The sequence below is a fragment of the Camelus ferus genome, chromosome 9, assembly GCF_009834535.1.
Source record: "Camelus ferus isolate YT-003-E chromosome 9, BCGSAC_Cfer_1.0, whole genome shotgun sequence".
NCBI classification, from domain to species: domain Eukaryota; kingdom Metazoa; phylum Chordata; class Mammalia; order Artiodactyla; family Camelidae; genus Camelus; species Camelus ferus.
The window spans coordinates 35,164,476-35,170,273 of NC_045704.1; positions in this window are offsets into that span (position 1 = coordinate 35,164,476).

Consider the following 5,798-nt stretch of genomic DNA (forward strand, 5'->3'; position numbering starts at 1 on the left):
ACACCCTCCCCTGATTCACTGATAAATTTTATAACAAAGCTAGCATAGATTTATTTGTTGTGTTTATGAAGTCCCTGATTACTTAAGAAAACTGAGTCTTCTTTATTAAAAGAGCTAAGAGAGATAAGTTTTTATAAAAAATTTTAAAAACAATTACGTAACTGTGTAGTCTTTAATTATCACTTTGGTTTAAAGCGGATAAATAACCAAGTATTGTTTCACAGTGACTTATGATCCTATATGACCAAATGTTTTTAAACTTTTTGATATTTTTCACAGACTTTCAAAATATCAAATACTAAATGAATTATTTTTAACCTTGAACTAACTTTGGTTATTTTTCAGAGGGCCCCTAGAACATCTCAATACATTTGTTCTCTCTCCATATAAAAAGACAGATGTTAAACTAACTGGGCTCATTTGATATATTAAATTACATGGGAGGCATTGTCCAATGAGAAGTAATACTAAATCTCCTTTTATATAGATATAGTTAATATAAATGTTCCAGAAATTGTATAAAATTCCTAAAATTCTGCTATGCCCTGGTATAATGTTATTAGTTATTCTAGCTATTATCTTGAAATATTTTGTTAAGAGAGAACCACATTTCTTTGTCCATCGCATTATAATAAACTCTCATCAGATCTTTAACTATGGCCATTTAAAAGTCTTTTGTCATTTACAGTCACTGTCTTACTCTGATGCTTTTGCTAAAGTGTTCCTGCAAACTGCTTCATCTTCAAGGAGATTCATGGGAAAGACTTTAAGTACAATTTTCTACTAACTTTAAGATCATAAAACTGAACCAGGGAAGAATTTCCAGAACTGGATTCAAGCAGAACAAGTGTTAATTACATGAGACTGAATAAACTGAGGAGGAGGATTATAATTTTTAGAACATTTGGTTTGAAACAATGCTTCTTTCCTTAATGTCTTGTTTGCCCAGATATAAGGAAACCTTTTCTCTTGAGCGATCTATGACTTATAGCAGTTTGGTAAGCACACCCGATCCCTTCGGAATTCAGAAACTCTTGAGTATTCTTTTCATACCAATACAGTTAGTTATTTGCATACGTTCAGTAAGAATCTGTTATCCTTGGAACAGGCCATAATTGGAAACATAGGTTATATTACCAAAGGTTTGACTGAAATGTTGTATTTCAGTTGGATGCGCAAGGACTCGGATATGACTAGACAGCTCTAAAGAACTAAAGGTAACTTTATGGAACCAATAAAATATGGAAAAATTTAAAAAAAAAACCAACCTGGTACATTGCTTACAGGGTTCTTGGCAGCCTCACCAGGTGAGTAAGGAAGACCACTTCCTGGCAGGCCCAGGGACGTCAGCATTTGGGAGGGGGGCCCACAAGGAGAGAGAAATTCACCCACATCTTATTGTAGACAAAATCTTGGCTTGGCTTCCTAGCCTCAAGGCTTTTAAGTGCTCAAGCTGAGATTCCTTATGAAAAGTTCCAGCAGTGCAGTCCTAAAAAAGAGCTGCCCAATTCATAAATCACTGATTAAAGCCAGTAAGATCTTTAAAATTGACTTAGTTGAAATTTTATTGTTAACACTTTTAAATTCACGGCAATTTATACAGTTTTCCATTTATGGAAATGTGTAAAATTTCCTTTTTTGAATGATTGCATTAAAATAAAAAGAATTGATCCATTTAAGATAAATATTCATGAGAGTACAGATGGTATGCTGATACGGTAAAGACCGTGATGTTAGTATAAGAATGTCAGGTTCCAGCAACACTGTATATGTCTAGGCTGCACTGAAAAATTTCACAAAATTCTAGGTTCACAGAATATTGATCCAGGGTGAACCGCGTATGAGACATCACCTCACCATAGCCACCCCTTGCCTATTACCACTCTCTTTCCAAAAAGGACCCCCAAATGTCACCCTGTAGGTTCCCAGACCTCTGGTCTCCCAGTGCAGTGTTCTCCACCAGGAAGGCTATGCCTGATTAATGGGCAAAGCCCAGTGAAAGGCACAGTAGGACATGGGTTCATACTTGTCCAGTGTTTGTTCTAGTATGTGGTCTCCATATACCTGCTGAATAAATTGATGGAGATGGTGGGGAGTTGGGGGGGAATTTGGAGCTTAGGGGTGTCTTCTCCCCTAAGACCTGCCCGACTACTTAGGCATTAAGGCTAGTCTAGGATTTTACTCTTCAGACTGTCTAGTTCCATGTGGGAAACTTTTCGGGGTTTCCCCAGGTAAAAGCCATCATCTTTATCAACTGCCACTGAAGTAAGAGCTGTAACACTCACAGCTAGTGTGGCCCAGGGAGAGTACAAAGGTTAAGCAAGTGGAGGGCTGGCTTGATGCCTCATCCACGGCTTCTGCAGAGTCATGATGAGCCAGGCATGGGCACGCAGGCTGTACAGCCAGATACATCAAGGTCTGGTCTGTTTGTGGAATTGTGGGTGTCACAAGAAGGCATGTGATGGAACAGTGGGGCTGGGAAGATAATTCATCCTTACCTTTCCTATTTTGCTAAGACAGCATTCTACAGCCCTCACAGTCCAAGAGCCAAGTCTGTGTCCCAAGTTGCAAAGGCCAGCTGGTCAGGGCAACAGGCAGGATGGTTATGCCTTAACAGCTGTGCATGTGTGCATGCTGTATAAATGCTAAGTGATTAGAAACAGCCTTGCTGTCTGCTTAGGAAGGTAGCCTAGATGGTTCCATGTGGATAGAGACAGGGGTGCTCTTCTTTAGGGTGCCCTTTTTGAACCATGTTTCTTTCCTGGTAAACGGGAGGAATCTCAGCCCGGGTCAATTTTCATACAGTCACCTCTGAGGGCTGACTCTACTGCTGTCACAAACTTGCACCCCTACCACAGGGCTCCCCGTCACCGACCTGCCACAGTGGCTGGAAAGAGTGCAAACAAGCATATCTTTTAAAATTTAGGTCTCTAGAAACTTCGTTACACTTATAACCTATGAACCCTGGCCAAGAACCCATGAACATTTCTAAGACTGTCACGTGCTTTGTGGCTTCTGGTTGCCCAGTTCTCCCTAATGTCAATTTTGGTCTGGTTCTATCAAGGTCAGCGTTTGTTGACAAATGACAGTTGGAAAACAGTGCAAGCTTGGAGAAGGCACAGCTGCCTGTTTCCTCTGCTGCCCTGGAAGCAACCCCTTCACCTCTGCTCCCTTCCCATCAGCAACAGTGAATCTCATGATCCAGTTAATGCAATGTTTAAGGGTCGGGGGGTAACATTGTGCAGCTTCTGTTCAGTCCTAGGCTCTTCCTCCTACTTGATGTGTGACTGTCAGTCAGTTCCTTGTCCTCACTGAGCACTGGGAGATAATAGTATCAATTCACACATTTACTTTGAGAACTAAGTGAGATCCTGCATACAAAACCCTCATCATGGTGGTTCCCATACGGTGAGCACTCAGTAAATATTTGTGAAATGAATGCCTCAGTGAATATAAGTGGAAAATACTTATAAGTAAGAATACAATACTACAGCCAAGAAATGGCTGTTGCAGTGCAACTTAGATGTATAACCTACCAGAATTTTCCCTATTCAAATCAAGAGATATATATTTTTTCCTACAATGGGGTATTATACATGGCTAGATTTTTTTAAATATTTATTTTACTGAGAGATCATCCCCATACCACAAAACTCACTTTTTTAACATGTACAATTCAGTGGGGTTTTTTTTTTAGCATATTCACAAAGTTCTGTAGCCATCATCACTATCTAATCCCAGAACATTTCCATCATCTCAAAAAGAAACCTCGTACCTATTAGCAGTCACTCCTTATCCCCACCACCTCAGCCCGTAGCAACCGCTAAACTACTTTCTGTCTCTGTGGATTTGCTGATTCTGGGCATTTCATATAAACAGAATCATACAGTATGTGTCCTTCTGTGTCTGGCTTCTTTCATTAGAGTGATGTTGTCAAGGTTCATCCATGTTTAGCACGTATATCGGTACTTCATTTGCTTTTACAGCTGAATAATATCCCATTGTATGGATAGGTCATATTTGATTCGTCCTTTCATCAGTTGGTGGACATTTGAGTTCTTTACACTTTTGGCTATTACGAATAATGCTGCTAACGGAGTCCAAGTTTTTGTGTGGACATGTTTTCAAGTATTGTAGACATATACCTAAGAGTGGAATTATTGGGAAATTTGTTTAACTTTGTGCTAAATTTTTGAGAAACTGTCAACCTGTATCCCAAAGCAGCCATAACTATTGTACAAGCTGATTTTTCTCCCTTCACAATAGATCATGACTTTCCTTGTCAATAGCAATGTGCGTCACTAGCTTGAGTGTAAGCATAGTGTTTCCTTAGCCAGCTGTATCTGATTGTATTTCGTGTCCTATTGTGGGACATTTAATTGAGGTGGGAAGCCCCTTGAAAAAGACTGGCAGGATCCCCAGGCAGGACCACTACTCTCCTGCCAGCACCATCCAATTCCCTGGCCCGGCAGCATTATCTGGCTTTTTGCCTCTGAAACAGCTTGCTTCTTGGAAAGCAGAACTTACCCCTAAGATTCTTTTGGTTCCCTGAGCTAACTCCTAATTGGTCCATTTGTAGTGTCTCATATGCATGGAGCTCACTCCTGATTGGTCCATTTCTATCACTCCTGATTGGTCCATTTCTACAAAGCTCATTCCTAATTAGTCAACTTTGTTACACCTTATTTACATATGATGTTGCGAAGTCTAGACTGGTAGCCTATAAAAACCTGTGTAAACGTACAGACAGGGTCCAGAGCTTGGAGTGTTAACTCCTCTGGGCCCACTGGCATAATAAACCTGAGTTCTTTAATCCTCAGAGTGCTGCTTGGTCTCTTGTCAGGATCCAGGTTGCTGTCACAACTGAGCTGTAACACTGAGCTGTAACACACTTTGCTGCAACATAATGATTCTGTGAAACAGGCTTTGAGCATTTTCCTTGTGTCCCTAACACTTTCCCAGAGCACTTTGTATCCATCTATTTTGGGGGCTTTCACATTTCACTGCAGCCTGAGCCCACCACCTCCCTCTGTCTTACCTACTACATGGTGAACTCCTCCAGGAGATGGAACATGTCTTGAATTTATCTTTGTATAACACTTAGCATAGTGCCAGACATTTGGTAAATGAAGTGTGAATGAATAAATGGAATAATGAATAAAAGGAAGGAAGGATGGATGGGTGGATGAATGAATGAATAATTAGAGCAAAGAACTATGGAGAGGTGGAGTTCCTTCCTGTAAGAACATTTGGTCCAAATATCCCTGCCCTGGTGAGGTGATGGGTTCCCTGATCCTGGAGGTGTGGGACAGTAAGTTGAGTCTCTTGGCAGGAATATTGTAAAGTTAATGCAGGAATCAGAAGGAGACTGGATGAAATTTAAGATGCTTCCAAAATAAGAGCATGAAACTCTAGGAAATAGAAGCCCAGGGAAACCAAATACCCTAGCTTGGCAGCTGTGGGGTTAGGAGTCGTTCTGAAAGTTTTCAAGTTGTTCTGAGGACCCCAGTCCAAAGCCTCCCCTTGTCTAAAGGCATCTGTCTGCTTGTACCTGCCTTTGGGAAGCTCACAGCGCACCACGGTTAGAGTCTGGGAAAGGAGAAACGCATACGAAACAAGTTGTCTAACGACTCTGTCGCTGACTGTAATCAAAGAGTTTAGTCCAGGCTCTCCTTTTGAAAGAAGATTAACTCTGGGTGGGCGTGGCTTACAGGCCCACCGCGTCTCTGGAAGGGTGTCTTCTGACTAGGCTGTTGCGCTGCTGGGGCGGAGCTTTAGAGGGAGCTGGGGGCTGAGCT